Genomic DNA, 7,757 nt, shown 5'->3' with positions numbered 1-7,757 from the left:
CAAGAGAGATGCTCAGCTGTCAAGAGCACTAACTGCTCTTGCAGAGGACCTGGATTTGATTCCCAGCACACACACATGGCAGCTAACAACTGTCCGGAACTCCAGTTCCAGGGGATCCAACATCTTCTGACCTCCTTGAGCATTGCATGACACCGGTACACTTATACATATGCAAGCAATACACTTATACACATAAAATAAAAATGATAAATAGAATATTTTAAAAGTTGAAAAATAAGCAATCTTGGACTCCTTCGATCACAGAACTGGGAGAGCGTGGCAAGGGTTCTATTTGTCCTGCCAAGATCTGTTCCCAAACTACCCGGGAACACTGGGAATACTGAACTGACATTTTTGAAGGGGACAGAAACTATAAACTACCCCACTCCACTATGTGTTCATCAATAAAATGGATATATTTATTTATTTATTTTTTGTATTTTTAAAAGGAATAGCCATCAACAAATGACTGGTAATGCTTCCACAAATTGTACTGACTGACTGACTGGTCATGACTTCTAGACTTTCACCACTAGAATGAAATATTATTAGGGTAAAGTTTTTTAAAAAAATATTTTATTTAGGGGCTGAAGAGATGGCTCAGCAGTTAAGAACACTGGCTGGTCTTGCAGAAGACCTGGGTTTGAATCCCAGCACCCACAAGGCAGCTAACAACTGTCTGTAACTCCAGTTCCAGGGGATCTGACAGCCTCTTCTGTCCTCCACGGGTATTGCATGACACAGGTGCGCTTACCTAAATGCAGGCAATATACTCATACACATAAAAATAATAAAGAAAATATTAAGACATTTTATTTAATATTTTAATTTTAAATGTATGACTGTATTGCCTGCCTATAAGTGCACCCATGTCGTACAGTGTCCTCAGATATCAGAAGAGGGTGTTCGATCCCCTAGAACTAGAGTTATAGATGGTTGTTAGCTGCCATGTAGGTGCTGGGAACCAAACCTGGGTCCTCTGCAAGAGCAGCCAGTGCTCTTAACCACTGTGCAATCTCTCCAGTCCCATTTAGGCTATAGTTTTAAGAAAGCCCTTGTTAGTCTGGGGGGAGGGGAGGATATAAACATAGCTGTTTTTAACCATGACTGATTCTTACCAGACTAAGCAGTTGTGTGTTCTAATGATCCCTCTTGGAGCATATAAGCAGATTCCAAAGGAGAGCTGAATTTGAATGCAAATAATGAAATAATCCCAGTGTTTGGGGACATGAAGAGAGCTGATACTTCCTGCCACCTCCAGGAAGCCTGAAGAGTGCTGGCAAAGGAGGAAACAGTAACTGGGAACGGAGGGAGTGAGATGCCAGAAGTCAGTCAAGCCTACTTAGAAGCACTCAGTCCCAGGGCTATGCCTAAAAATGATTTGTAAGCTTATCTTGCTTAAAATTATGATTTTTCCCTGGATTTTGTACTGAGCAAAGATGTAAAACAACTAAAAGGCATTGTTAATATTCCTAATATTTCTTAATCACTAAACATAAGCTAACCTTTTAAATTTTTAATCTTACATAATTTCACTTAGCATGTTGTTGGTACTTGAGAAAGACTTGCTGAATGAGTGGATCCTCCATGATTCTACACCTCCCCCTCCACCCCATAATTTACAAGTAACAGTGGAAGCACTTGAAATTTTAACACTTGAGGCAACCTTTTAAAAAAACACCACCAAAAATTTAAAGTCTAAACAAGGATTTCCAAGAGAACTGCTTTATTTGTCATGATTAAAATGTTTTAAAATTTTCTCTGATCCAAACAGTAGCCACTAGCCAAATATGGATATTTGACTATTTGAAAGGCAGTTAGAAAGCTGAAGGAGCTGCATGTTAATTTAATTACATTTAAATCAAAGTAGCCATATGTGGCTAGTCCCTATCTACTACGTTGGACAGGTCTAATGGTTTTGTTAAAAGTGTTCCATCCTTCTCACCTTTAAAACGAACTCTTTTAAAGAATTACTGCTATCAATAATTACACATTTATTCCTCTATGTTCTTTTAAAAATAAAAATAACTTGGTTTACCTTTGCAAATCTGTAGACTAGTATATCAAACCAAACTGAAGTGCAGAGTTGCACCTCGGGAGAACTTGCATCGTTTTGAAGATTTGTAATAGAGGGTCAGTGTCTAATTTCAGCCATCGACATTAAAGGGGTGGGCAGCATATGTAGCTGCCATAGTGAAGGGTAAGAAGTGGGATGGGCACCCACCGGCAGGCTTGCTTGACAAGCCAGCCTTCCCTTGGCCTGCCTGCCCACCTCCACAGGCGTCTGGCACCCTCTGGCTGCCCCTGAGTCTGCAGGCACCTCTAAGGTCCTTTCCCATATCCCTCCTTTTTCTGATTCCTACAGTCTTCCCTTCCCTTACAAGAAACCCAGGACTGCAAAGGGAATATGGGGCTCCAAGAACAAGTGAAGCTGACGGAAGTACGTTCTAGATGCTTGCTGGACACTGTCTAGGATATCCAGTAAGAACGTGTTGTCTGCGTGAATGGGTATTATCTCCACGGCAAATAAATGAGACCCAGTACGTTTTTTTCTTTAAATATAGAATGCATTTTTAATCATGTGACGCAGACACTATTTCCTTATTACAGACGAGGGAGGACACTGGAATTTGGAGCAGTTCTTTGACTTTCTAAAGCCTTACCTAACCAACACACAATACCCAGTCTCTGTCTTTTTCTTGCCTTACTGTTTGAGCCCATTGCCTTATTTGGGACCTCAGATGAGCTTTTAACCTCTGAAAACTAAACAGACCAATAGACTTACTCAAACGGATGCAAATGTGGTGATAGAATCAGCCTCCGCCCGCGCCCCCCCGCCCTGAAAATTCAGTCTAAATCTTTTAGGGACAGTGTCAATTTACAGAAATGGCTCCCTTAGATTTTCATGCTGTTCAGGAGAAACATTTTGGGACTTTAATGGCATTAAAAAAATTCCATAGCAGATATTTTCTGGGAGCCTGGACGCTTATATAAACGCGACACATTCAGTTATGAATTAAACTTCAGCAGGGCTTGCATTTATCCATATCTATGTAGTTTCCTGGAGTAGTCGATTGATTTGTGTATTAGCCACTACCTCTACAGATCACTGGTAAGACATTAAAACTTGGCTCCGCCCCCTCTACCCCCCACCCCTCGGAACCTTCTATGCCTCAGACTAGGTGTAAAGACTTAGGAGCATTTGTTAGGAAAGGATTTGGAGCTTAAAAATACGGCGCTGTGATTTTCAACATAAAGACCACAAACAGCGCTAGAGCACAAGAAGTATTTAAAACATATCACATTCCTCAGAAGTTGGGGGACTACAAAGTCCAAGTCGTCCAGTCCTGCCTGCTGAGACTGTTCGCGCTTCCGCCCTGTACAAACCCGGGCAGGCGACCAGAAGAGACGAATTTCAGCTGCAGAAGAGGAAGAGCATCACCTGCAGTCCGAGGCGTGGGAAACGAACCGCTACCCGACGGGATTCGTGCGCCCTGGAGGTGCTCGCCACGGGGGCCGGGGCTGCTCCGGTGCTGGGCGCGAGGGAGGACAGCGCTCTGCGGAGCCCCGAGGACACGGGGGTGGGGGGTGGGAGAGGGACAGACTTTTCACCGTGGGGACGGTTGCCGCCGGAGAGATCGCTGCGGTGGGGAGCCCGCGGCAGCCCGGGCGTCCGCAGCTGCCACAGGCGGGGAGGCAGGCCGGAGCGGGTGAACCCCTACAGTGCGGTGGAGCCGGGGAGCCGGGGGCGAGGCGGGGCGCTGACGTCACCTCCCCTCCCCCAGCGGCTCCTGGAGGGAGGAGTGGGGAAAGAGGCAGAGATCCGCCGCAGCTGCCGGCCGTAAGTCCTCAAGTCAGTCGGCGGCTGGCTGCCTGGGCATGTTCTGAGAAACTTGGCGTCCCCGCGGCCCTCGGCGCAGCCCCGCGCTCTCTCTCGGCCACCTCTTCTGGTTCTCAACTTTCCCCCGGTCGGAAGCCACTGGAGATGCGCCCACCTGGGTCCCGACAGCGCCGGTGGATCGCACTGTGGTTGGGGATATGCTGAAGATCCGAGGGAAGCAAAGTTGGGACTTCCAGCCCGGCTCTTAACAAATTCCCAAACCGCGTGGGGAATTGTCCAACTGCCGGGTGCCGGAAGGAAGGGCCCCGGAGACTAGGCTACGAGGGGGTGAGTTCTTTGTTCAGCGCATGCTTTTTTGAATTTAAGTTTAAACGTAATAACGTGGGGTGTGTGGTTGTAAGCGAGTGGGGGCGGGGGTGATGCATGTGCATCTCAGAGGATGTAAGCCCAGGGAACTGCACACCGGGTCGGCTGTGCCCGGCGCGGGAACGAAAGACCTGTATGCGTAGCTTTGAGAATTCACAAAACACACACAGAGCACTGTTCAAAAGAACTTGGGAAGAGAAGCCGTTTGTGCATTATTTCCAATGTAACTTGTTACAGAAATGGTGCCCAGGGAGGGCGCCGTGGGGACCGCGTGATCTGCAGTGGCGCAGCGCCCTCTAGTCCAAGCCACCGGCACGACGCGCTCCTAGCTGGAATCCGCGCGGACAGGGAACTTGGACCTGCCAGCACTCGAGCGCCGGCCGGAGCTCCGCACCCCAGCCTTCACTTACCCCCACCCGGACCACACTTTATGCGCTTTCAGAGTCAGCTCGAGTGAACCGGGTTGCAGAGGCGGTGCTTGAGGAAAAGAGGCTTTCGGGGGGAACAGCCCTTCTTCCACTTATTTTCCTCCAGCCTCTGGGGACAAGGTTAGGGAAGATGTACTATTTAGAGGATGTATGCGGAACTTGAACTTCGTTTCTCTTTATGTGAAGGAAACTCGCTCGTCGCCAAAAAGGCAAGTCCGTTTAGTTCGGTTGGTGGCCAAAGGATTAGCAAAATCGTGGCAGCCCGAGAGTCAGCATCTTTGGCTTTCAGAGGGTCCTGTGGCAACCAAGTGCAACTTCTTCCAGGCAGCCAAGGTTTACCGGTGAGCCTGGGAAGACAGCATTCTCAACCTGGTATTTGAGTTCTAGTAAACGCTAATATATATTAATGAATGGTTATTTTCCCCAGGATTTAAAAAATGTCATTTAGAAAATCCTATGTTTGTTATGGATGATATATTTTTCTACTTTTTGCTGTACTTCTTTCCCCCGTCTTAACACTACCCCAGACCCTCTGACGGCATTCTTGAGTGGCTGTGTTTTGTTGAGAGTTAAAATTCAGCGAGGGGCACAAACCGGTTGAGCTCGGAGATCAGGTCACTCACTTTCGCAGTGCTTGCAGTGCTTCATGTATGAAACTGACCAGGAACTCTTTGCGCAATTGTCGCCGCGGCCAAACGAGTTTTGGGAGTATGATGATGTTTGATTTACTGGGTGTGTGAATTTGTGTGTATTCTAAGTACTGAGCGGAGCACAGCTACAAATCGGCCCACTCATTCTAAAGGTATTACATTTTCTTTCCAAGCATAACCTGCTAGGCACCGTCATCTTTTTTTTTTTTTAGCCACCTTCCTTACGATGGCTTAAGAACTTGGAGCTAAGGAGAAACACTCCTAACGTTTAGTCTCTCTAGCCCCCATCTTCCGTGCATTGCCGCTTGCTGCTCCCTCCACCCGCTCCAAGGGAAATCTGATCTCTTCGTCCTCGCGGCGTTGAAATGTTTGAGCCCCACAAACTTTCCGAGGTCAAGTCCTCCCTCTTCTCTGGGCTGCGTCCCAAAGCAGTCCTGGCTTCGACTGAGTCTCAGCTGCTCTTGAGCAGGCGTCTGGAGCTTTGCCCGCGCCGGGGATGGACTTGCAGCTCTAGGATGAGCAGGCTGGGTGCTAGAGCGAGTTCTCAGAGTGGGGCGCCTGGTGGCCGGGGATTTCCCTGTCTGGCTGGAGAACTGGGAGCAGGTTTCGAAGACCTGGGGCCCCGGGAGGCGGAAAAAAGAGCTGGGAACGCTTGAGGAGGCGCGGCTGCCTTTGTCCCACCGGGCCAGGAGTCGGGGGTGTAGGTTTGAGACCTACCTTGGCGACGGCCGCTGGGGTCTGGGAGTTCTGGGGTCCGGGAGTTCTGGGGTCCATGGGGTTCAACTAGCTCTGCACAAACAGGTCGCCGAGGAAACAAGTGCGTTTTCCTCCGCCTTAGTGTGGATGTCAGGAGGAAGCAGATTCCGATCTAACTGCATTCCTTTCCAGACCGTCTGTAGTATTTTACCCTGCTGGTTGGAGACTGAGCCGGGTATTCAAATGCCAATTCAGGGATTTCCTGGAGGGTGTGAAGTCTAAAGGACGATTGCAGAGCTTTTTCCTGAGGCCTTAGCTGACCTCTTAATTTTTTTTCCACTTTTTTTCACTTTCGTGTTTTCGGTTAAGCAAATGTTTCCCCTCTCCTAGCAGGGAACATTCCATATAGTCCTTCGTTTCTGCTGCTGAGTGCGGGACGTCCCTGACCCCGCTGTTAGTAAGCTGTCCCTTCGCCTTACTGCCGGATGACCCGTGCGCTCACTCCTCGCTGCTCTCGGAACCCGCCTTTGTAACCCAGGGGTGCCTTTGACCCGGGGCAGGGCGGGGCGAGGCGGTCCTGGACCTGCGGGCGCAGAGTCGCTCTGCCCAGCAAAGTCTGCGGAGTTTCCGCGCTGGAGAAACGAGCGCCGGCGCGGGCAGGCGTGGCCGCGGGCGGAAGGATATCCTTCGCGTGGAGCTCCGGGAGCCGGGAGGAGCTGGAGGCGCGGGCGGCGGGGACCGCGGGGACTGCGGGGACAGCGGGCGGCAGCATGCGGACGTGCGGGCCCAGGGCGGTCCCCGGCACATCGGTCTCCCGCCGCGGGGCGTGCTGAGCACCCGGGGTGTGCTCCTCGGCTGCGCCGTCGCCACTCGGGGCCAACTTTGCAGTAAGTTGGTGGCGGGGAACTTAAGCTGGAGCGGGGGTGGCTGGGGTCCCCGAGGTGTCGCCCGGTTCCCGTGAGCGTGCAGCTAGCACCGGGGCGCGTGGTTCTGGGGGTGTCCTCCCAGGGGATCACGCTCCTCTTTGGCTTCCCCGGGGGATGGAGCGCTGAAACCGGTGCACCGTGGCGGAGGCTGGAGCCCCGCAGTCCTTCATCCCAATTGCAAAGTTGAGAGGCGGCGGCGGGTGACCGGCGGCGGCCCGCGGAGGATGCGGGGGCGGAGGGCCGGGAGGGGATCCCTGGGACGTGGAGGGAATGGTAATTACCGGGTCGGTGCCTCCAGCCCTGGCTGGAGCCCTTCCCCGGGGAACACGCCTGCGCTCTCCTGCGCTGACTTCTCTCTGTCTCTCTGCTCTCGAGACGTTTCCAAGTAGGTGAGATGAAAGCCCAGACGCTCGCTGGAGTGTGGGATCTTTGAAATGGAGTCGCAGAGTTCTGTGTTCTGGGGAGTGCAGCCCTGAGGTTGCTAGAATGCGGATCCGGTGCGGGGTAGTTTAGTGGCGGTCGGGAAGTGGTTTCTATGCTTTCTGGAAGAGAAACTTGTCTTTTAAAGAGATGAGATTCTGCGGCTTCAGTACTTCTTACTGTGCTTTCTTGTTGGAAGCAAACTCTCTCGTCTTCTGAGAACCCCCCCCCAAACCCCCTGATGTGAATTGCAGTGCTTTGGAAACAAGGAGACAATTGTATGCTATAGCAAAGTAAACTCATAAATATTTTCTATGCAGTTAATTTTTTCATGTGTCTGAACTATGGTTTCAGTAATGGCTTTTGTTGAACAACTCCATGTGTCTTGTAGAGAGGTTTACATTATATAAATAAAATATATAATATAATA

At 50.3% G+C, this 7,757-nt stretch overlaps 1 protein-coding gene across 7 annotated transcripts in view; it reads left to right on the top strand.

The window, feature by feature from the left end:
- The first annotated feature begins 3,157 nt into the window (after positions 1–3,157).
- The window catches only part of Fat1 (FAT atypical cadherin 1), a 133,035-nt gene continuing 128,435 nt past the window's right edge, over positions 3,158–7,757 (top strand). For 2 of the 7 annotated variants that reach the window (XR_003847118.1, XM_029556372.1), the window contains exon 1: positions 3,158–4,168. The gene's annotated coding sequence lies outside the window, so the exon portion shown is untranslated. Of the gene's footprint in view, positions 4,169–4,444; positions 4,845–6,728; positions 6,869–7,757 lie in introns of those variants that run through there. The other 5 variants (XM_029556370.1, XM_029556371.1, XM_017803325.2 and 2 more) reach the window with 5 other exon arrangements.

The sequence above is a fragment of the Nannospalax galili genome, unplaced genomic scaffold, assembly GCF_000622305.1.
Source record: "Nannospalax galili isolate Female #2095 unplaced genomic scaffold, S.galili_v1.0 scaffold46, whole genome shotgun sequence".
Lineage (NCBI taxonomy): Eukaryota > Metazoa > Chordata > Mammalia > Rodentia > Spalacidae > Nannospalax > Nannospalax galili.
This window is presented reverse-complemented; position numbering and strand designations above follow the sequence as displayed.